Here is a 25,640-nt window from a genome sequence, read left to right on the forward strand (position 1 = left end):
CGCCATTACGCCGACTTCTTGCTCGGAGCGTCACAGTAACGGGAAGGTTTGGGAGGAAAAAAGAAAGTGTGTACTGTATTAGAGGGGCCCCGGGCAGCAAAAGACCTTCCATCCATGGGACGATGGCTTTAGCATGGGCCAGCTTTGTTGGTCAGGCCTTCACAAGTGAGATTACTAAATAATACGATTACTGCAGCTGCTACCACAACAGCTTCTGTTTTCCCAGGGATGAAAAAAAAGGATTTGTTTTGGTTTCAGAGCATTATTGGCTCCACAAAATAGCCCTATGTGGAGGAATTAGGTACAGTTGGCTCCTTTTTCCTATTTTTGAATTAGTACTTTCTTTTGTTTCATTATTATTGGTAATATATAATGCAATGTATATTGTACGATCTGATACTCCAAATTTAGGAACAGATTACTTTTCCCCCTGGTGATTCATAATGTAGTATCAGTATCGTCACGGAAACGCCACTGCCGTCATTGCCGAGGTCCGGGTCATCTCTGAAGAGCGGGATGACGCTGTAGATTGATAAACAACAGCAACCAGGAGATAAAGGTGCTGAATCTGAGTTGGATCAGGAGGCTTTCCCTGCTACTGTTAACCATGGAAACCAGTAATATCTGTTTCATGTGGAGGATAAAAGCCCTGCCCAATAAAACAGCTTAGAGAGGGATGAATACCGCCAGGCTTTACTTGCCCAAGACATACCACAGGAAGTGGTGCCCCTACGACCCTAGTGGCTAACCCCTTAACGGGTCGTCGGAATGTTGATAAAGTCGTGTCTGCACGATGTCACCAGTCACTGAAATATGTCATGCCACATAGCATTGGTAAGCCTATACGTTTGCTATTCAAGACATGTTGACCATTTCAGAAACATCACAATCAGTCTGAAACAAGATACCTGAAAACAGTTCTGAGGTCATGGGATCAAACCTTCCTGTGTGGACTTTGCATGTTCTCCCCGTGCTTGCGTGGGTTTCATCACACATTCCAAAACCATGCATTTCAGGCTAGTTGACTGGTTTAAATTGTCCCTAGGTGTGAACGAGTGAGTAAGTTGTCTGTCTCTGTGTTCTCTGCGACTGGCTGGCAACCAGCTCAGGGTATCCCCTGCCCACTGCCCGAAGATAACTGGGATGGGCTCCAGCACTCTCGTGACCCTACTGAGGATAAGCGGTGCAGATAATGGATGTGGGGATCGATGATTTAAAATCGTCAAATGCAAACTAAGGATTCGCATAAGCTATATTTTCAAACAAATGTCGGTCATGGGTCCTACGGGCACAGAATTTTGAAAAATGGCAAAATGTATAGTTTTAATACATCAAACAGATAAGATACATATGGTTTCATAGTTGACAGATTTTTTGATAAAATGCTTTTGACATTTTTCTTTTGATTCTGCCTTTAAATAGGCGACTATATGTTCATCTACGGTGAAACTGACCAACAAAACACCGGCGTACACCATTGCAAAAGAGGTATTAGATTCCAAAAAGTCTCATCCTTGGTTATAGTTTCCCGAAGCGGTCGAAGCCATTTTTTTTCTTCTTAGCCGTATGAAAACGACACGACATCCATCTTGCAGGTTAGCATGCCTCACAAACGCTTTGACCTTGCTGTCTAGTAAAAAGTGGAAACGGACAGTGTTTGATGAATGCTCTCACGGCACGACGGAAGCAGAAAATTCTGCTCCTGGTCCCTCCAAAGAAACCTGACGGAGGTTATATAGGGCTCGTTTCCGGCTGACGATTGGCTAAATATGAAGTATAAAACACTGTGAAAGTGGGCGCTAAAGGTGAGAACAGAAAGCGCAATGATTTGAAAATCTTTGAGCACGTCGATTCATCGGGTGAGTGAAACGAGCTAGCAAAAAGAAACTGACAATGTTTGCATGCGGGCAATAATCCGACAGGGTTCCCACAAATCCTTGAAAAGTCTTCAAATGCATTGGATTCATTATTCTAAAAAGAGGTCCTTCATTAGCATTAAAATGTCTTAAATCTAAGTCTTAAAAAAACGAACACATTAATTAGATTTGTTTTTGTTTGATCTAAAAATATTTAGTAACACTTATCAATTGTCTTTTTTTTTTTAATTCACAGATTTATTTTTGTGGCATTATCACGTGACCACAATAATGGAACCATCAAAACGGCTGTGTGCTTTCAGTCGAGCCTTTCAGAGCAGTCGCATGTCTTATATCTACCCACAATACACATAGCAAAGAGGCTATCCGACGAATGTTTTTCACCATGGCTAAAAGCTGTTTTGTTAGTTTCAAATGGGTTTTTGTCAATCGGGTCTCGATTTGATTTGATTTCAAAAGGCCTTAGAAAGTCTTGAATTCAACTTGCCTTGAGCTGTGGGAACCCAATCCATATACATGGTGTTATGAAGTATTGGTTCTCGAATACTGTGGCGGGCCCAAACAAGGGGGGTGGGGTGCTCTGTTAAGGGGGGTCGTGGGCGCGTTTGACTTCGGCCGACTGTTTTATCTTTCTTATTTTTAACTTTCCCAGCATAAAGTGCAATTGCAACTCCAATACACTAGGGGGGCTGTGGCGTTCTCAGTGGCAGTGTTGTGTTTTCATCTAGCCTTCACGGACTGCATTAAGGAAATAGTATAAGCATTGAGTATGAAGTGTAGACACCGTTTAACATGCCTGCAGATGCGGAGGAAGGCGAGGAGAGACTGGTAAAGAGACAAACAAGTCTCCTATCGTAGCAATTCACTGCTACCTTGGAGGGAGCAAAGACCAGTGTGCTTGCTATTTTGAAAATACTGACAGCGGACAGCACAGAGCCAAATGAAGGATACTGACATTACAACCTAGTCACTCCGACAAGACGCTCAAGTTTTTAAACAAAACTGAAATCTCCGGGAGAAATCAACCGATACACGTAATGCCTTTTTAGCAACTCAACCGGAGTTTGCACGTATCTTTCATATCTTGCCTACACGTCCCTTAGTGCTCTGGGGTATGATACTGGTGTTGTACGCTGATGTGGAAGCTAGCATTAGCACTCCAGAGCTGAACATTTTATGAATTATATTCCTTACTGACATGGATTTAGCAGTCACTGATGTGGAAACTAGCATTAGCGCCTTGGAGCTGGAAATGTTATATATTCCTCGCTGACATGGATGATAAAATTAAAAGCTAGCGTCGCTAATATGAAAGCTAGCATTAGTGCCTAATAGCCGGAAATGTCACATATTAAATTCCTCGCCGAAGTGGACGACACCATTAACAGCTAGTGTCACTAATGTAGAGACTAGCATTAGAGCTGAAAGTTTTACATATTATATTCCCTTCCTACATGGATGGTAGAATTAGCAGCTAGCGTCACTGATGTGGAAGCTAGAATTAGCATTGAGTTTGTGGTTGTTTGAGTTCGCGAGGTCGTTGGCATCAAGAGTATTTTTTAGTGTTTTTTTTAGGTTAGTGACAGATTCTCCTAGCATCCGTCCACTTTCTAGTCCGCGTCCCATGATGCATTTTGTCCGCCCTCATCTCCATAAGGCGACTTTCAGGATGGAGCGAGCGCCTCGTCGTCCGCCCTCAATCCTCAGGTGCTTGACCAGCTTGCGCTAAAGCTCGGCTCATCGTTGCCTAATGAAGCAAAAAATAGACTCCTATTTGCTTAGCTGTTTGTCCACTCCTGCTTGCTTTCAATCCCTCGGGCTTGTGAGGAGGGGGAGTCGAGAATGGACCCCCCAACTTTTTTTTCCTTTTCCAACGTTTTCCCGGCTGAGCTGTTTGGTTGCTCGTAAAGAGAAGGCCGCTAATGGCCTTTCAGTTAATGGACTCATTTAGATGCAACGCTACGGATATAAAAGCCACGTGTGCGGCTAGCGTGATCGCTTTTGCCGGCGGCCATTTCTTCATCCTTGACGGGTTCGAATGTCCTGACCCGTAGTTCGGCGCGCAGGCAAAAGGGCATTGTGGGTAGCCTGGCCTCCTCGCGTGTCGTTCAAGTCCGTGCGGATTTCTCGGCGCTATCCCCAGGCTAGTTTAGCTTGTGTCGTCGGCAGTCGCAGCTGCCGTGTCGCGTCACCGGGGGACGGCCATTTGCATGAAAAACACAATGGAGGCCGCAAATGATTCTGGGCGGAGGGAGGAGCTCCGTCAAGGGTAAACAGAAAACGTTTTCATCTTACTGTGTGACAACAGAATAATGGAGTCACCTTTACTGATAAAAATAAATTGACTTAACGTGACTAGTCAACCAATCGAGTTGCCTTAGTTGACTAATCGACTCAAAATCAGTCGCTCATTACTTTCGCATAGTAGACTAGTAAACAAATCCCTTCATCAACGCGTCACAAAGTGGAATAGTCAGTTACTCGGCGTTTAGTTGTCTCAGTTTGACAGTCGATTCCGGGGAGTCACCATTATTGTAAAAAGAATATTGATCAGCAGACCAAGAGTTGAAGTGACTAGTCAACCAAATCAGTTGCCTAGTAGACTTATCGACTCATGCTCATTTAAGAGTTGAGGAGTCAACAATCTAATGGACTTGTCAACTTATAACAAATTTTCTTTTGGGTCAACTCAGAACTAGTTACTTCCGATAGTAGACTAGTCAACCAATCCACTCATCAACACGTCATGTAGTGGAATAGTGAGTTACTTGCCCTTGAGTCATCTCAGTTTGAAAATAAACTCCATGGAGTCACCATTATTGCATAAAGAATAACGATCGACAGACCAAGAGTTGATGTGACTAGTCACCCAATTGACTAGTTGTTTAGTAGACAAGTTGACTCAAAACCAATTCCTCAATTAAAAGCTAATGGGTCAACAATGCAATGGACTCGTCAATGAGTCATCTTAGAACTAGCTTGCCCTAGTTCAATTGCTCCTCAATTCAGGACTAGTTAATTCATTGCTCAGTAGACTTGTCAACTCAGAACAATTACTGTCCTACTTGGCTACTCATCCACTGTGCAATTTGGCACATTAACTAGTTTTATAGAGAGATAGTCAATCAGTCAACTTGTAACTAGTTGACTCTTGTGTAAATAGACAAGTCAATTTGCTGACTGTTTGTGTAGCAGATTTCCTGGATTAGTCAACTTTGAATTCATTGACTCATGGTGCAATTGATTTACCAATATACTCACTTTTTAATCGTGAACTAGTCAGCTAATGACTTGTCACATAGAGACTAATTTAATACTGGATTTGTAAAGTACTCAATTAGTCGACTCGTAATCGGTTGACAGTTGTACTGGAGCGATCAAGTCCGACCCATAACTAGTTGACTTATGGAATCATCAGCAAGGCTGCATGGGAAATGAAAATCATACGTTTCATATGCCTTTAGCTTTTGCTCTAATCATGTATTAGCGTTTGTACTTTTTACAGAGTTCTAAATACGGGTATATCCGTCTAAGCCGTACATGTGGGAAAATCAAAGAATGAGACCTAAAGGTGAAAGAGGAGCGCTTCTTTTAATCCAATCAGCATTTTACGCCGAGTGGAGCATGTCGCCGTAAGATGGCGTCCCAGCGGGGGGCTGCAATAATGCAATCAGTGATCAAACCTAGCGCCCCCCGGGGGCTGTTCAAAGGAAAGGGGAAGTCTGGAGTCATGTATCTTCGTTTTCGCACTGTTTCTGTAGGTTTTTTTTTCTGTGGATGGATTAGATACAATGACTTACATGCTAAATAATGTTTCTCATTATAGATTAGCGTTAGGCTATCTAGCGTTTGTAGTACATGCTACCTCTCCATGTTTTAGGTTTTTACAGGCCAATTGAATGGTAAACTTTGGCTAAGAAACAATTTGAAGCGAGACTGTGTTGGCTTTTTTCAGCTTTTCATTTTTTAAAATTTTTTACAGGTTCTCCTGCGCTAGTAAACCGGCAAGGTTTTATTTTACGATACCGGCAATGCACCTGTTTGACTCTGTTTATCTCCTCTGGGGATGCCAGGGGTCTAATAAATTATCATAAAGCTAATATCTGACCTGATGTGCACTATATAATTGTATTTTATTTATTTTGCATGTTTTGGGGGAAAAAACATTGTAATTCAATAAGTGTTTGTATCTCTAAAATGGCATGGCTATTGTCTTACAAATTATGTCAGCTTACCCCCCAAAATTATTATTTAATGAACAACAGATCCCTCTAGATGTCAGTATTGCGTGTCTTAATATTTGAAATCCTTCGAGATACAAGCTATTCAAGTCGGGTATCATTCATCAAAAGCTAGCTATGTTGTGTCAGCTAGCGGAATATGTCCCATTGTGCAAAATGATGCAAGACGAACCAAATTGATTTGTGACTAAAGACATTTTTCATCAGAGCTTTTGTTAGGAGTGAAATAAAATAGACTACGGCGACCCCACCTTGTGACATTTTCACTTTACGATCGGGGATCTGATGATTATTCTGCCCCTCTTTACAGTATTTTCCCTACCATAAGACAGCTCCTATTACTTATTTTGTGCGTCCAAAAATCTATATAACTCTGCAATGTTTTTAAATATGTAAAGTTTGGTCTCCAAGATGCCTGTCTGCTATTGGTGGATGTTAAATGCTGGTCTGTTAGTGGTTTGTGTAACCATGAAAAGACAGATTAGCTATTGAGTGCACTACCTCCCACAATGCCTTTCTCTTTATTCAATTTGGAATCCTTGTCGGCGATACAATTCTGTATTTTTTTACCATATTTGTCCGCTTTGGGTCCCAAGGCTTGTAGTGATGCGAAAGGAAGAAGCAAAACCATGATCACCATTCAAACAAAGCTTTTGATTATCAATAAATGCAAAGAAGGAGCACACATTGCTCAGGAGTATGGCTGTAACCAATTGACGATTGGGACTATTATTTAAAGTAGGGAGACGATTAAAGCTAGGAAAAATTCTAAGGCAGTGGTGTCAAACGCATTCTATGTCGGAGGCCACACAGTAGAAAAAACTTACGGGGGACTCGATTGTCAATTGAAGAGAAAGAAAAAAAAAAAAAAAAAAAAAGAAAGAAGGAGATAACAAGCAAGAGAAATAAATAAAAAGAAAGGGAGAAAGAGAAAAAGGCGAAAAAGAAAGAGACAAATAGAGAAGGATAGTGGGAAAAAGAGAAACATAAGCGAAAGAAAGGGAGAGAGAGAAAGAACAATTGATAGAGTGAGAAAGACATAGACAAAAAAAACGAGGGAGAAGTAGTGAAAAACAAGGATAGAAACAGAGAGAGAAATTGAGACCAAAGGAGAAAAAAAGGGTGAAAGAGATGAGAGAAAATAGACAAATAGAGAAAAAGTGCATGAAATATTGTATTGATCTTCTCTCAGCGTTATCTTGTGGACCGTTTTGAAAACCTTGGCGAGCCCTATTGTTACATGTTTGACACCCTTGTTTTAAAGGTAATCTTCGCAAGTGGAAGTTTTAAAATCCAGTTTTAATTTTAATTTGCCTCCTCATCCCCTCACTGCATCCACCCATTAACTCCACTGTACCAGCTCATTTCATGTCACACCCAAAAAAATAATCAGTTTTCCTTGACATGTATATGTATTTATAGTACCGTAGCTTTTCAATCAATTGCACATATATTACATATAAGTAGTGCTTAATACATACCATTTTATTATTTTTAGTTACATCTGGGGTACTGAAGTCCCTTGGGCCTACTGCAAAGTGACTTTCTCAAAAACTTAAAGGACTGAGATTTATTTTGTTGATGTGCCTGACAACTTTTTTGCGATACGAAAGCTTCTTTGCCGCAAACAGTCGTAAATCCATAATTCAACCCCGCTCTTAAATGAAACCCGTATTCAAGGGGTTGTTTCACGAGAAATTGACTTTTGAATCGCCGGTAGCCAAATTGATGGATTTCCGGAGCGCTTGGCCAACCATCAAGTGTGAAATGAAGCAACCAAGCCCGGCATCCAAAATGTCTGTGAGGGAGCCAGTCTGGATTTTGTGGACTAGTGAAACGAATTAACATCATTATCAAGGTCATCAAAAAGGGTGGAGGCAAAAGAAGAGGTTTTATCTTGTTAAAAATGTATTTGGCTCCGTGATTAACCAACTTTTAACAACTTATAACCAACAGAAACGAAATGGCAACGATTTCTACGATTGCTCACCCTGGCAAACCTTCGCCGCTTGCTGAGATACCATCTGGGGGCGATTAACTTCCAACCACCCAGCAGCCCTGGTTTGACGGAAACAATTATTGCTGGCGTTAACGAACCAACAACTCATTACCAAACTACGTACCTTGCTCGGTGACCAACCAAACTAACGGCCAACTGAGCTGACCGCCAACCTAGTTAATCTTGTTTCACAACTGAGCCACCAGTTTTGCTTTCTTTCTAGTGAGTTACCATACATCCCAACTAATCTGCCATTTTACTTCTTGGTGGATGGACTACCTTACCTCTTTACCTTATCTACCAACCTCATTACATTAGCTTACCAGTAAAACCATTGACCAAAGAGCTCCACTGTACTTTCCTTACTTTGCCAGCTGCTCAATCAACCTCCAGATGAATCTCTGTCATTTTCACTTACCTGCCAACAAGTCCTTAACACTGACCACATTTTTGTTGCTACTGAAATAACTACCTGCCGACTTGCCAGCTCGGAACCAACCAACCAACCAACATGGTAATTATGGCTGTAACTAGGGATCGAGTGATATGGGTTTTTCAGGGCCGATAGTGATTATTAGTGTCGGGGAGGCCGATAACTGTTATTTGAAGCCGATATTCATTTGCTGTAAAAGCTTAAAAATTGGCATAAGAACTTTTCAATAATGCAAAAACAAAGAATATTTGTTATGAATTCAACAGTTGTCTGAAACCATTGACAGTAAATAGATTATAATTTCAACACAACTAACATTACTAATATTTCACTCAGCCTTTCACTTTAGAATACTTTTGTATGCGCACTACCAATACAAAACACACTTCTAAGACCAACTAATGTTAATATATTAGTCTCCATCTAAACGTGCTTCCTTAAAACAAATAAACTACACGTTTTATGCAATCTCTTAATCACACACATGCTTTTCTAGCAAGGCACACGGACTTTTTAAAAAGTCAATATTATCAGCGGCTTTTGTTTCAGCGGCTCCGCCCCCGGTCGGGTCTCCACTAAGAGGTAGGTAGATGAGGAGGGGAGGAGCAATTGGGAGAACAACTCTCATTTCAAAGCAAAGTTGTCGCCTGGTCCTCTTGCCCAGTTTTCAAATATATTAAATCAGCCAATTGAATTAATAAAAAAGCTGATATCCGTCAAATCCCCAAAATATTGGTGCCGATCGACCTCTAGCTGCAACTAATGATTATTTTAATAATCCATGAATCCGTCGATTATTTTTGCGATTAATCTATTACATTTTATTATATTCTACAATATTAAACAATAAAAAGTCAAAGTGTTTTCTAAGAACAACAAAAATATATACAAATATAAGCTATACACCTGCAATCTGCCCTGCAACCAGTTCAGGGTGTCCCCTGCCCACTGCCCGAAGATGACTGGGATGGGCTCCGGCACCCCCACGACCCTAATGAGGATAAGCGGTGCAGATAATGGATGGATGGATGGACACCTGCAATCATATACTTATGTTAGAAAGTGCAAAAAGAGGCATCTTTTTGGTTAAAGGGACATGAGCTTTAGGTACGAGAAATAAATACAAATCTGAAAACCCAGTAACATTATTTTCAACATTAACAGGCAAAAAGTAAACATGACGAGTGTTCATTTTACCTCTGAAAAGTGATGGGTCCCGGGGACTCGCATGCCCAAAAAATATATGGGTCCCAACAGAGATCTATGGGTCCCCAAAATTTAGTGTTATAGGGGTTGAAATTGTAAATCGGCGACAAATATATAATATAAATCTATATATTCATTCAGTTTTAATCTTCACAGTTTATTGGTAATACAAATCAGTTATCACTTCAAGATTTTTCAGTTCACAACAATATTGTACATTATACAAAATAATATTGCTGAAATAATTATATTAATCTATATTTTCATTCAGTTTTATTCATCACAGTTAATTGGTAATACAAAGCAGTTATCACTTCAGATTTTTCATTTCACAATATTGTACATTATACAAAATAATATTGCTCAAATAATTACATTAATCTATATGTTCATTCAGTTTTAATCATCATAGTTAATTGGTAATACAAAGCAGTTATCACTTCAGATTTTTCAGTTCATATGTTCTTCGTGGTTTGCTGTCCCGCCACAGTTGTAATGCATTCTCAAGTTACAATCCATTATCATCCTCCCCATAGCATAACCAAGAATATCATTTAGTCCATTTAGGCAGAAAAGTCCTTTTCTTGTTAGGAGTATTCTTTTGTTTATTTTCTTTCGGCGAATTGTTCGCTTCAACACACGTGTTTTCTTGAATTTCTCCGCCGTTTTTACGTGCCGGAATTATTGCGTTGTTATCACTTTCTGCATTGTGTTTCGACTTATTACTGACACTGAAGAAATTACCAATTTTGTGTTGATTTTAAGCTTCACTCGACGACAACCACCACAACAATGACGTAATCTCGAAGCAACGAGATCTCGACTGCCGAGATCGGCGTGCAGACGAAAACTCGAACCGCGAGACCAAAACAACAATGGCGGATCTGCCTGATGAAAAGTTTGGAAAGCGGTAAATCTTAGTTAAAAAAAATTAATCGGGTAATAATGACAATTTTGTGTTGAAAAAGTTGCCCTCCGGGGACGCACGTTGATTTGAGACGATGCGTCCCCAGCAAAAATGATGCGTCTAGCACGCAGGGACGCAGGCAAAAGAGAACACTGCATGACTACTATCATATTTGCTTGATAACTCATTTACTCTTCCTTATTTTTTTTTGCAATGCAAAAATGTGAGCATGTCAATGACGATTATGTTGAGGATGGTCTTAGTGATGACAACTGCTTGCTGTGACGTGCATGATGTCTTTCTCATCATGAAGTTTGTCATTGTTTGCTGTTTTCTAATTAGATAAGAATGTATGGCATGAGTATTGTTATGGCACAATTTACAAGGATACAATAATCAATCAGTCTTTGCTTGATCTTAACTTGTACACTATGGTGGTAATAATTGTATGTTTGTTTCCTTTTTTGTAATAAACCACAACTTAACACTGCTAAAGATAATAAAGGTAACGGGTGGCCACTTAAAGGCCTCTGCTTCAGTCTAGCTATTTTGTGCATATGTTTATGTTATTATTAATATATTTTTTAGCTGTTTTTTTTTGTTTGGTGAAAATAATTTCATTTTCCCTTTGGTAAATTAGTGGTTTTTGTGGATGCTGTGCCCACATAAACTTCATTCATTTAACTGAAATAAAGAGGCCCTTTCTAATACACACTATCCATCTGTTCTATCTACCCTGGTCATATCCCTTGAGATGGGTGACCGACAGCAAGACAAACACATACACAAAAACAAAGTAAATAAAAAAGGGAAAAAGTAGCAAAAAACACACACAAAATTTTTGGGACCATGGCCAACCCAACTGCCCAAACACTCAAACACGTCAAGCACCTCGGCACCCAAGTTGGTCATGCTTCCGTCCCTCCAGATGAAACGGAACACAAGAAAGCGGCTATGTCACTCGGGTCAGGGTGACACAACACACTCTTCTGTTCAACAGCAGGGCCCGACAGCTTTCACTGGTTTACCCCTCCCGCATCAGACAGGTACCCTGCCCATACCTTAGAACGCGTCTAAACATCCCACTATCCTTTACAACACCTCTCCACTCATTCCTATTAACAACAAGAGCTCTAGCTTCCAATATATTTATACCTCTTTCTTGCAGTGCACTCATAACACCATCCATCCACGTCAATTGCGGCCTTCCTCTTGGTCTCCTTCCATTTACTCATACACACACCCACACGCAATCTTTCATCAGCTAACAAGCAAACCCTAGTATCAAGCAAGCTATCAGCGTTACGTTTCCTCATTTAATTACTCCGACTTTGCCAGAAGACTAAAAACGGATGCCTAATCTTACCAACATTATGTAAAAAATGAGGTTTCTTTTGTTTGGCAAAATTAAACACTGCCGAAACAAGTGACACATGTTTCGGTTTTGTTGTGAAGTGCTCCCGCACGTTTGCGGACTTTGTTCCAACTGTTTTCTCCATGTCTGTCATGTTTCATGAGTTGAGTTTTCCGTAGACTTTGAAATTAGTGGCTTAGTTTGCATTTCACCTCGCTCTGTTATGTCTGCCGACTTGAGCTGCCTGTGGTGTCACTGGCTACGCAACATTCTGAGTGACGCATAAATTGAGCGAAACATTGCATTGATTAACATATTGTTGCCAAAGCTTTTAAAATCGATTTTAGCGATTTGTTGTTGCAGTGTAGAGATGATGGATACCAGTGGAACGGTGCGGCAGGTAAGTCAGTTGTTGTTTGCAGATGATGCAGCGCTTGTGGCTGATTCTGAGGAAACATTGAGAAGGTTGGTAATGGAGTTTAGAAGAGTGTGTGATAGGCGTAAGTTATGTGTGAATGTTGGGAAGAGTAAAGTGATGAAGTGTTCTCATGATGGAGTGGGTAAGGAGACCAAGAGGAAGGCCGCAATTGACGTGGATGGATGGTGTTATGAGTGCACTGCAAGAAAGAGGTCTAAATATTGTGGAAGCTAGAGCTATTGTTGGTAATAGGAATGAGTGGAATGGTGTTGTAAAAGGATAGTGGGATGTTTAGACGTGTTCTAAGGGATGGACAGGGCACCTGTTTGATGCGGCAGGGGTAAACCGGTGAAAGCTGTCAGGCCCTGCTCTTGAACAGAAGAGTGTGTTGTGTCACCCTGACCCGAGTGACTTGGCCGCTTTCCTGTGTCCCATTTCATCTGGAGGAATGAAAGCATGACCAACTTGGATGCTGAGGTGCTTAACTTGTTTGTGTGTTTGGGCATTTGGGTTGGGCATGGTCCAAAGATTTTTGTGTGTGTTTTTTGCTACTTTCCCCCTTTTTTATTTTCTTTGTTTTTGTATGTATTTATCTTGCTGTCGGTCACCCCTCTTGAGGAATATGACCAGATAGATAGATAGTTGTTGCAGCCCTAGTATGAATGCATGAAGCTACCAACCAGGTAAACCAAGAACCAAAGCAACTGACACATACAAACCAACTGTTTTAAACTACAAACCATCCAACTAATCAAACCTGCAAACCAACCCAACCAACCAACCAACCAACCAACCAACCAACCAGCCTTACGAAGTGACTAGGGCTGCACAATTTGGGGAAAAAGCCTAATTGCCTTTTTTCAGACCAGTATTGGAATTTAAATGCCATTTTCAACTTTTAAAAGAAATGTGCATTTTCTGTACTGGTTTTGTTATTGTTGTGTTTGCTTAACCCTTTGATGTATGACCTACCAATGCATACTCTTCCATGAGAAAGGGGTCAGAAATTAATGGGGAAAAAAATCAAGATACGAATGGCATTATGTCATAATCATTATGTCATAATCAGGGATACAGGGAATATGACACTATTATTATTATTGTTATCTAAAAGGTCTTGACAAATAACAACCCATTGGGTCATTTTTGATACCACTTATTCATCCAAGAGTTAATAAGAGTGACATGCTTTAACCCACCGGCGGGCCGTCAGACAGTTGAGAAGCAAAGATGTGTCTGTATGATGTCACCAGTCACTGGTCCTGTTTGAGTCTCCAAATGGTTACTTTTGGAAACGCCTAGACATACCATTGGAAAAATGTGCAAAATACTAATGATTTTTTTAGTTTGCAGATTGTGATCAAATTTGACCTGGGACTAGGTAAGGCTTCCCAGCTGTTTTCCTGCTAAGATGCCCATGCTACACTCATTTTGCATGTGTTTGCAAAAAAAAAAATATATATATATATATCAAGCGAGAATAAAAACGTACTATTTCTGTGTGTTCCAACATAGATTACTCAATGTTAGTAGCACTTGCAGTGATTATTTTAGTTTACTTCAGAGTGTTACCTTTTCAATGAGACCAAAAGCATCCATATTTTTCAATAGGTTCAAAAACAGAATTCAATTTACCTTAGGTACGTTTTGGATTGAGATTTAGGGGAATTTTACAGGATTCTTAAAGTGCTAGATTTAAGTAAACAGCACGTTCGTCTGGGGAGCTTTGTAACTTTTGTAATCCTTGAAAAAAATGCAGTGTCTAGCGATTAAAAAAACGCACTACAACACATCACAATGTCGATTAGATTTTAGTTGATCGTGCAGCCCTATAACAAACCGAACCACTCAACAAACCAACCTTGCTAACCCCTCAACCAACCAACTTTGCGAACCCCTCAACCAACAAACCTCACGAACCCCTCAACCAACCAATCTTACGAATCCCTCAACCAAGCAAGCAACTAACCAACCTTACCAACCATCCTTACGAACCAACCAACCAACCTTACAAATCAACCTTACGAACCAACCAACTAACCAAATTTCAAAACCAATCGCTCAACCGACCAAACTTGCCAAACTTACCAACTGACGGACCGACCACACAAGGTTACGTAGCTGGAAGGGCGATTACGTCTTGTGCGGCCCCTTCTCAAGGTTTATTATTTTCTTTATGCTGAGATTTTTTCTTGCCACATATTTTAGATCAGAGGATTGTGTAATTGTGGCCTGTGCAGTCCTTTGAGACATTTTTTGATTGAGGTCTATACAAATAAATATGACTTGACCTGAAGTATCGACCAACCTAATGAACCAACCAACTAAACTTAAACTCGCATCAACCAACAAAACCAATTCTACAAAAAAACAACCAACTAACCAATCAATTGGCCAACCGACCACCAACCCACCCGCCCGTAGCACTGACTGCCGAATTATTTAGGAGTAACGTCCCCACTGTTGTCTTCATTTACTTTACCACCTACTAACTGACTCAATTTACTGACCACATTGTCACTAGTTAGCGCTTTGTGATGCGAGTCTTCATTAAATTTGCTGCCGGTTTACAAGCGTAGTTATCACCCTCCCCGTTTGTAAGATAAACGTCCCTATCTCAGTAACGTATTTGCTCATTTCCTTACACAATGCGTCTGATTTTCACTGCAGCTCCGACCCGGACGTTAAAAGTGTGCCGGCATAAACCTTTATGTCCTCTACGGTCGGTAATGAAAGCAGCCACCTGAAAATTACTGTGCCGTACTTGAATAAATAAGAAGCATTAAGTCAATTTCATTCCAGATAAGTCAGTCTGCATCAGGCAGCTTTCCCCATTAAACGACGTAATAGCTTTGTTTTTTCCTTTTCTTTTTCTTCCGGTGTTTGATTTCATTCTTCAGTGAGTATTTGCGCGCCAGATGTATTTTTGCTGCCAAATTGCGTCACCCTCTTTGTGTTTTTGCCCGGCGTTGCTCGGTATTTTCGGAGCGTGAGTCAAGACGCCGCAACCGGCTCCGTCAATCACCGATATAAGCGCCTGAGTCACGTCCATCTCGGTCGCCCCCTTCCAAACCGCCACGCGGCATCCGGACCGCCGCTTTCTTTCTGTCACTCGAGCTTTCCGGGGTTGAAATCTTGAATGCTTCAGGGTTGCCCTGACGGTGGCCCCGAGCGCGGTTCCGGAGACTTTGTAATGTGCGAGTGATTTGCGTGAATTGCTATTTGTTCATCCTTGAAATTAAACAATTACATTCGCTCTGTGAGGAATACTAACTAAACAAGGATTGTCTATGACTGGTTTAACTAATTTGAACTTGACTGACCCGCCATCTTAGCAATATAGCTGGACACCTACCTAATATCTGGGGACCCACTTACATCCATGACCCCCGGGATACAGTGACACCACCTTATGGTGTTTTCACATTACAGTGTGGATGTGTTTTAGGCTATATGACATCCACAACAAATTATTTTTCAATTGTATTTGATAAAATTCAACCTTTGCAGTGTTCGAGCGTAGGATGACTTAAATCTCGAAGATGGCTGTCTGCTTTTGGTCGATGTTATATAAAATGCTGGTGTGATGTTGGTTTGCGTCTCTGCTTCTTGCCAATATGCTCTTGGCTGAACTACCTCCCATAATGCCCTTTTCTTCTGTAGTTCAAAATCTCCTGTTGGAGGTACACCAATCAATGTATTTTTCATATTGTATTTATTCGCTATGGGTTCCAAGTGATGCTAAATGGAGCAGCAAAATCACAACCATGGAAACAAAAATTGGGATTATTTGGGGTACCAGGGGTTTGGAGCTAATTAGTATAGGTGTCTACCCCTGCTATAAGGCAATTTTACTTTAATCGCTGCTTCTGGAATGATTTATGATTCGGGGCGGCAGTAGCTCAGGAGGTAGAGCGCTCGTCTTGGGATCAAGGGATCCCAGTTGGAATCCCGGCACGTCCGTGTTACATGTCGAAGTGTCCTTGGGTAAGACACTGAACCCCGAATACCCCCAATAAGCAGGTTAGCGTCTTACATGGCTGCAATACAAGGCCGCTATTGGGAAATGTGGAGCACATTGTAAAGCGCTTTGGGAAGTCATTGACTTGAAAAGCGCTATATAAATGTCATATCCTGCGGGGGTCTGCTGTATTTTCATGTCATGTATTTGGTGCTACATGGGAATTTTTTGGACTATATGCGATCTTTATCAATGACCAATCGGAATTGGGGTATCGAACTGTATTGAGCATTATTACTACAGCATTACTACTAAACACGTCATATTATTTAGAAAAAAAATCCATATCACAATTTTATGCTTTTTTATTATCATTTATTTCATGAAAAAAAGAAAAAAAAAGTCTTGAGAACAGCAGAGACCAGTTATCTCACTAAAATGCCTTTCTGCTATAGGTCAACATCATATAAAATGCGGGTCTGCCATCAGTTAACGGCACAATATCATGAAAATACGTACGCTATCGACTTAACAACCTCCCACAATGTCTTTCTACTCATTGAGTTCAGAATCTTGTGTGATTTGTTAAACTGCGAGTTCGTTTGATTCAGCACTGCATTTTCTGTACCGTATTTATTTACTATGGTACCCAACGCTTGCATTGATGCTAAAGGGAGAAGTAAAAACACGAGAAGAAATTCTGGACTATGCGTTGACAATAGCATCATTTATTTTTTACCATACTCATTCAGCATGTCTGACTAACCAGAAAAGTAACTGACCTATGCATAGAATCATTTTTTAGAGAGTCATATCTTAAATGCTAACCACACAGCTGCGGAATTGACTGGTTCGTTTAGATAAAATGTCAACGTTAGTGACGTTTATCATATTCTTGCGAACAGAGTTGTACAGTTTACTATCGAAATCTTTCCTCTCCCCAATCGAACTGTTCTCGAATCCTTTTTGTTGAAGAGATTTCGACCTCTGCTACCCACTGGCTGCAATCCATCAATTGATTACCCTGCTATCCACAACGAACAACCGATTACCAATACGGTCATCTTCTCAGACTTGCCAAATGCTATTTACTTTGCATTTGCACAAGGGTCGCCTCTGCCGGTTAGCGCACCAACCGAAGGCTTTCCCGCCTATGGCATGTTTACATAACGTTTGTCCGCCCGGTGTCATGACGAGTGAGCCGTCAAGGCAGTTTCATACCACCGCCGAAACCCACGTGCGTAGAAAACCTGTCAAAGTGTTTTTAGGGTTTGTGTGTGTCAGCTAGATGATTACAGATTGTTTCTGCAGAATAGGGCTGATTAGCTTCTGTGCTTCGCACCCCCGATGGACACAGAAGAGGAGTAGCTGCTAATTCTAAAGAAGTCAGCACATTGTGAGTGTCTTATCTTGCTAAGCAAGGAATATTAGACGGCAAATTGGGTATTTGTTGTAGATTGTGGCTATTACTTAGAAGGTGTTGCAATCCTAGACTTCAGTAGAAGTAAAAATATAACGACTCCATCCTCAACTAGTATGTTGAACTGCTTAACAGGATGGTACCAGACCTATGTTTCAACTCATCATTATTGAGGGTAAGGGTACCTCAGAAACCCTCCAGATTTAAGGTAAACATCGTATCTCCATACCAGGATTAAAAAAGTTTTTTTTTAAGGGAGGACAAAAAAAGGGAAGAGCTGAAAGAAACGATTGACTGTTTTCCATTGAGAAAAACCTTTTTGCGCCCAAAAAATCTTCAAATCCCCCTGAGTCAATTAAGTCTTTTTTTCACCCACTTGCATCACTGCAAGCTTTGGGTCCCATAGCGCATCAATGCAGTACAAAAATATACAGTACTGGATCGAACCAACTGGCAAATTTATACAAATCACGCAAGATTTTGAACTAAATGAGAAGAAAGGCATTGTGGGAGGTTGTTAAGTCAATAGCATAATGGTATTTTCATTATACTGTGCCGTGAATTGAATTTATATTTTTCCCAGGGTAAGTTAACCTTAGAAATTAGGCACACCCCCCAGGCTTACGGTAAATGTAAATGTTAATTGTCTTCATTTATATAGCGCTTTTCACGTGTGTGCTTCACACTTACCCATTCACAGACACTCAAACACCGAGAACATGCCACCTACTTATAGGGGGCATGAGGAATTCAGTGTCTTGCCCAGGACGCTTTGACACGAAGGAACCGGGAATCGAAACTGCGACCTCTTGATCCCAAGACGAGCGCCTTACATCCTGTGCTACTGCCTCACTCTTAAAATAAACTGCACTGTTTTGTCCCCAGATCTATTATCCCCAGTCTTAGTGAGAGCGGGGGCTAAGAGAGCAAATTTGTGTCATGCAAAGAGGCTTGTTTCGTTCTTTCCACCTAAAATGAACAGTACCCTTGCAGCCGCGATCCATTATCACCGGCCGACTATAGCTGGCAGACGGCTTGTTAAAAATTGGGGGCTACATCATGGATTTTTACATACTGCAAATGGTTTTGGTTCGCGGTAACCGCAATAAACAAGGGATTACAGTAAACACTGAGAACTTTCAGCAACCCCTTCCGAAGGTAGACTCCCTCCCAGCATTAAACGTCATAAATTTAGACTTGTTTTTGGGGGGACCAAATACTCAGCATTTTGCGAGCTTATCTAGCCAAGCAAGTAGTATTAGCTGGCAAATTGGGTATTTGTCGTAGATTGTAGCCATTACCGTGCAAGTGTTGCATCACTTAATTACGCTTGGGGTCAAAATACCTGATTTGCACCTCTTGCATCCGGTGGAAACACAATTATACCTTCACGAAGGTAAGAAACGCGTGCATATTTCCGCACGTCGGGATCAATTTACCGTTATTGTTTTTCTTTTAACCTCTGCAGCTTGTTTTTCACCCTCCGTTTAGCTCCATTCCCGTGCTCGGATTACTAAACGCCCGCTCGCTTATACGACGGAATCTTAATGCCGCTTTGCTTTATAATGCGTTTTTACGGCAGGGGGAAAAAAAGCATATTGAACGTAACGTCCTCTTCCAATGAAACGGCGCGTCCCTTCGTTTTCAGGCGCTATAAAAGGTTTTACGGCAACGTATTTCATAAAAGCACAACATAAACGACAAGTCGGACAGATTTAACGCCCGGCGCACCTTTGTGGATCTATGTTCTAATTTTTCTACTCATCATTTATGGCGAAGACACATTCGAACGGGTTTATACTCTGCATCTCAATTCCGAGCCGACGGAAACAGCCACCTATCATCGGAACGACTGATATTCGTCCTATGTGCCTTGTATACTTTCTTTGACTCTACCGACAAGCTACTACCCACTGACTAGCTACTACAAGTGACTAGCTACTGGTACTGAACTGCCCACAAGCAATCGGCCAAGCTACCGAAATTCTCACCTGACTTAAAACCTTCATCCTTACATACCAACTACAGCTGTCCCCCAGGATGCACCGTTCCTGCCTTAATATGGAATGGGATGTTTTTGGGCCCCTCTATACTTCATTTCTCACATATAGGACATCAGCTATCACTATCCACAGTGAAACCCAGGGATATGTTGTCCTTGTCTTATAATGTTTTCACTTTACGGCGTGGAATTAGATGTTTTTTTCGCCCCCTCTTTATGGCATTTTTCACATTATACCACATAAACAAATAATATATAAATTACAGTGGTGTTCGTGAATATAGAGAGTTGCCTGTCTGCATCTTAAATTCTGGCCTACTACTGCTATGCATCACGCCTTCCTGAAAATACATCTATGCTATTGGCTGAATTACCTCCGATAATGACTTTCTCTTCATTAAAGGTGGTGTCTCTAACTTTAAATTTATTGTACTTGCTGATGTCATCTTCTGGTCGAAAACATTATTGCATCTGACGAGCTGCCTGTTTGCTGCGTGCACGTATTTGTCTTTCTTAGATTCGTTCGAATAAACTCTCCTTCTTCGGGGGTTTGGGTTGGCATTTGCACTGTATTTTAAACAGTATTTTTCTCTTTTTCACCATTTTCATCCGAGAATAAATGAAAACAAACAGCACGTGTGTAAAATCACTCAGAGCAAATGAGCACAGCATAGCAGCAAGACAAACATGGCAGCAACGACTAAGTATGGATGCCAACATGTAAATGAAATACAAATTTCTCGACCTGTGAATATCTATAATTATAATCATAGGCATGATTATACTTTTTTTTTGCCCATTATTCAAATCAATGTTTTTTTTTTTTTTTTACTGAACTAGGAGTTACTATATATTACACTTTGTCCCTTTACAAATGACAATAAAGACAATTCTATTTTATTTACGTTTGGAATTTCGTGTGCTCTGCAAAGTTTATGCAATTTGGTGATATAATACTGTAATTTTGGTACTGTTTTTATCCACTATGGGTACAAGGCTTGCAGTGCGGCTAAAGGCAAAAGCCCAAGTATAATAACCATTAAACCGATTGCCATTATTAAAAAACACAATGACTTACAGTGAATCGCTACTTGTCGCATGGCTGTAACGAATTGACGAGCGGGAGAATTATTGAAAATACAGAGGCAATTAAAGCAAGGAAATATTCTAAGTGCATAAAACTCCTTCAAAGTTTTAAAACCCGTTTTCATTTTACAGCACCATTTCCTCCCCATGCATCCACCTGCTACTCCACTTGACCAGCTCAAGTCATGTCACACCAGAGATAAATAAAATGTGATATTTGCTTTACATGTAAATATATGTATAATTCCATTTAATTATATACACATATGTTACGCATAAGTACCAGTATTACTTAATATACTCTATCTTACTATTTTAATGTTTTTATCAGGGATGCAGGGGTTTCAGCTTCTATCCCCTGCTATACAGTAATTTCACAGTACCTGGCCTCTATTTAGTGCTAAAGCAACCACTAGCTGTACTAGGGAATAGCGTCACTTTGCGGGTCCCTTCGCTTTAGCCGCTAGCATCACTTAATCTTTTCTACCAGTTATTTTTCTGGGCAGTAAAGCACAGAACGAAGCATACCATAAAGAAAGAGGTATATCACTCAAGTAAACATGGGCAATTTCCCAACAGCGCCGACGATCGCATCGCCTCAAACACGTCGACCTTTCCCCCAACGTCGATAAACGTCGACAAAATGCCGCGTGTACATGTCGCCGTCCCCGTTTTCCAATTTCTGCCGCTCGAAGATTCGTTTGTAGTCGGCCTCCGGCGAGATATCCCGTCGACGGCGAGCGGAGAAAGGATAACGCGGCTGATTGCTGGATGCATTTACATACGGTAGGTAATCTCTGCGCCCGCGGGCCGTCTTTGACTGATGGCGCGTGTCAAGAGCTTACTCGCTGCTCGTGTTTTCATTTGGACAACAGGCGAGGATTATTTGTTGCCTTTATCTAAATGCTATCTCGGCTTTTCCAATGGCCGTCATTGCTTCGTACAGTGCACGCTTTTCATGTCTTGTCTAACAGTTGATTTTTACAACTGTCAGGCTTCCTTCGGGGCCTGATATACTATATATACTGTATATACCGTACTTTCCGAATTAAATGGCGCACCTTAAAACCATGAATTGGCCAGAAGTTTGAAAGCTCGCCTTATAACCTGGTGCGCCTTATATACCACAAAATACTGGTGGATAAAACTGGAAATGAATCCATTAAATATTCATATACAGTCTATTATAATACACTACCTATTTCTACTGTGATTGATCACTCAAAACATATCACTGACCATCTTTTGATTCCAGGATTCGTGTGAGTGCTTGAAATCCTTGAAAATGTTGGAGTTTTAGGGTTGAAAGGTGCTTGAGATTTGGGTGAAGTGCTTGTAAATGCTTGAAATTGTTGCCATGTTTCTCAAAAAATAAAAAATAAAAATCTATAGGCTATATTTGTTTAAAACGATGCTTCAATTTAATTTGGGCAAACACAGAATTCGTTATAAAGAACCACAGTTTTATCGTATTGCTTTTATTGTATGGTTATCTTAAATAATTTAGCTTGTAGATAATTTCTTTATTTATCAGAATTGCAGTTTTTCTTAAACAAAATGCAAGATTGATTTTTATCACAATCGAAAATAGAACATTTCTGACACGTTTCCTACTATGTTTTACTAAAAGAAGTAATCTGACTCTTTAAATATATTCACTTTCTAAACAAGGTTTCATTGAAAGTCTTTATTGTAATTTTTATGATTCAGCATGAGGCATTGATCCAGTATACTGCCATTAATATCTAGCGGCTGCTAGCAATAGTTGTCTGCATTTGCGAAATTAGCATCGTCTGCTAAATTTATCGACATTAACTGCTAAAGTGGCCCTATCAACCAAAATGAAGCTAAATCGATGCTATTTATCGATGTGGCTGAAGCTGCATTACCAATAATATGAGTTCGATAGAGACTGCCAGAGACGATTAATCCATCTATTATCTGCACGGCTTATCCTCAGTAGGGTTGCGGGGGTGCTGGAGCCCATCCCAGCTATCTTCGGGCAGTGGGTAGAGGACACCCTGAACTGGTTGCCAGCCAGTCGCAGGGCACACAGAGAGAGACAACTAACTCGCTCATTCGCATGTCGGGACAATTTGGACTGGCCAAGTCACCTGACATGAATGTTTTTGGAATGTGGGAGGAAACCCCCACAAGCACGGCGAGAACATGCAAACTCCGCACAGGAAGGCTGGTGAGCCGGATTTGATTCCATGACCTCAGAACTGTGGCGCTGAGGCGCTAACCGCTCAGAGCCGTGCCGCCCTATAACTAGGATGTAAACTGTAGTAAAAATAGTATTAAATGAATTAATGTAATAATAATGATAAACTATTATCACAATCACTAGACCAACATGTATTTGGGTATATATATAATATCTAAAGTAATAGTATTGATTTGATGACAGTATACAAAATGGGTGTATAATTTGAAATTGAACAAGGATTATTCAAAGTATTTTTAACAACGTAAAAGTACTTACAAATACTTATACACAGTACTTATACAATATAATTACACATTTTACTAGCTATGTGTGGGAGGTTTAATAGCACTGTTTTTTCAACCAGTGTGCCGTGAGACCTTGTCTAGTGTGCTGCAGGGAATTTCCCAATTTTATCCTTGCAAAAAATACCTAGCAATGGGTGGCAGTAGATTACTTTATAAAATTCTATACACTAATCTGCTCAGCCCCTGTGACCCCCAGAGACGATCTAACAACCTTTATTTTTTTTTTTTCATTTTTTGGGGATCACAATCTTGTTTATGTCCTTTACAATTTAATATCGTCACATAGCTCACCTTTAGCCTTAGTCAAGCCCACCCACAAACAGAGTCCCAAAAGGTGCAATTATGCCAAATTTCCTTTTCAAAACCGGGCCAAACATGTCTAGTTTACATGAGCTTACTTTCCCGTAATGCTTTCAATATTCAAACGCCATCGTACAACAATCCATTTTAGAAGGAAGCTAAAGTCAGATGATGCTAATGAGCGGATGCGTACGTCCTCCCAGGCGTAAACGTAAAAGCGGGCAGGGGGTGTGCGAGCTAGCGCTGTGCAGGAGAGGCGATAAGAAGCTAGAGCTCAGCAGAAAAGGTGTAAACTCTTCAGGCTGTTGGCTAATCTCGCCGGCTTAGGTGCAACCGGTGGGCCCAGCGGCGGAGGAACTAGAACGGCGGCGGAGTTCTCCGTGGTTTGCTTCTTCCGTGGTCGGGCGGAGATTAGCCAGCAAAAAGAAGTGGTCGATATAAGGGTTTTAATTCAGGGAGGACTTAAGCTAGCCCCATTAGCTAATAGCATCATTTTGGTGAGTCGCTAGCTTGGTTGGCAACCCAAATAGCTGAAAGAACCAAAAAAAGTAAAAGTTTTGTATACGTCTAATAAGGAAGGCAACACATACTATGATAGATAGATAGATAGATAGATACTTTATTCATCCCCGCAGGGAAATTCACATTTCCAGCAGCATCCCTTCGCTGAGAAAAATACAATAATAAAGCAAAAGGAATACAATATACAAATACCCAAATGTGACGTGCTAATACCCACTGTAGCGTGTTGTATGAGTATTTAAATAGTGCTACATAAAATACACGCTGCAATAAAAGTACGGTAATATGCAATGTAGGAGGTGTGGTTTGGTGTGGGCCTTTACTCCGCCGGGTGGAGTTAAAGAGCCTCATGGCATGAGGAAGAAAAGATCTCTTCAGTCTGTCCGTGGTACAAGACAGTGACAGCAGTCTGTCGCTGAAGCTGCTCTTCTGTCTGGATATAATGCTGTGTAGTGGATGTGATGAATTGTCCATGATTGACCGCAGCTTTTTCAGTGCCCGTCTCTCAGCTACTGTTGTCAGGCTGTTGAGCTCTGTGCCCACAACAGAGCTCGCTTTCCTCGCCAGTTTATTGAGACGAGAGGCATCCTTCTTCATGACGCTGCCTCCCCAACACGCTGCCGCATAGAAGAGGGCGCTTGCCACAACTGTCTCATAGAATATTTTCAGGAGCTTTTTGCAGATGTTGAAGGAGGCCAGCCTTCTGAGGAAGTAAAGTCGGCTTTGACCTTTCCTACATAGAGCCTCTGTGTTGGCAGTCCAGTCCAGTTTGTTGTCCAGCTGCACACCCAGGTATTTGTAGGTCTGGACAAATTCCACACCTTCTCCTTTGATGGTTACAGGAACCGGGTGAGTCTTAGTTCTCCTTAAGTCCACCACCATCTCCCTGGTCTTGGTGGCGTTCAGGTGCAGGTGGTTTGCGTCGCTCCATTGGACAAAGTCCTGAATCAATTTCCTGTATATATTGGAAACCATTAAGAACGTTTGTCCGCCCACAGAAACCATATCATTTTCCATTGTCAAACATTTTTGAAAAAACAGCACGAAGGAGCCAGTAAGGAGTGCCAAAGAGACACATGTTGCTGACTTAGCAGTTAACGTGTGTTGATTTAGCAAAAAATCTTGTGCCACAAAAACTACCTATGCTAGCATTGTGGATGCGGCAGTTTGCTTCTAATGCTAGTGTCATGCAAATTTGATAAAGATTTTAACAAATTTCTTCCGTGAAGGGAGGTGATTAAAAGAAGTCGGCATTAACGATTTTAGATGAAGGTCTTGTTTTAGTGATCGAAAGATTAGTAATCGAAAGAAAAATGGAAAGATCGTGTCTGGCAGTCCCTGGCATAAATTTGCCTCATATTGTAGCTAATCACATCAGTGAATAGTATCACTTCATTCTG

General features: G+C 40.9%; 1 protein-coding gene across 5 annotated transcripts in view; it reads left to right on the forward strand.

The window, feature by feature from the left end:
- Window positions 1-25,640, forward strand: part of grik5 (glutamate receptor, ionotropic, kainate 5) — a 245,682-nt gene that overhangs the window by 13,123 nt on the left and 206,919 nt on the right. The window lies entirely within an intron of this gene.

The sequence above is a fragment of the Urocampus carinirostris genome, chromosome 2, assembly GCF_059441175.1.
Source record: "Urocampus carinirostris isolate Australia breed hairy pipefish chromosome 2, RoL_Ucar_1.0, whole genome shotgun sequence".
Lineage (NCBI taxonomy): Eukaryota > Metazoa > Chordata > Actinopteri > Syngnathiformes > Syngnathidae > Urocampus > Urocampus carinirostris.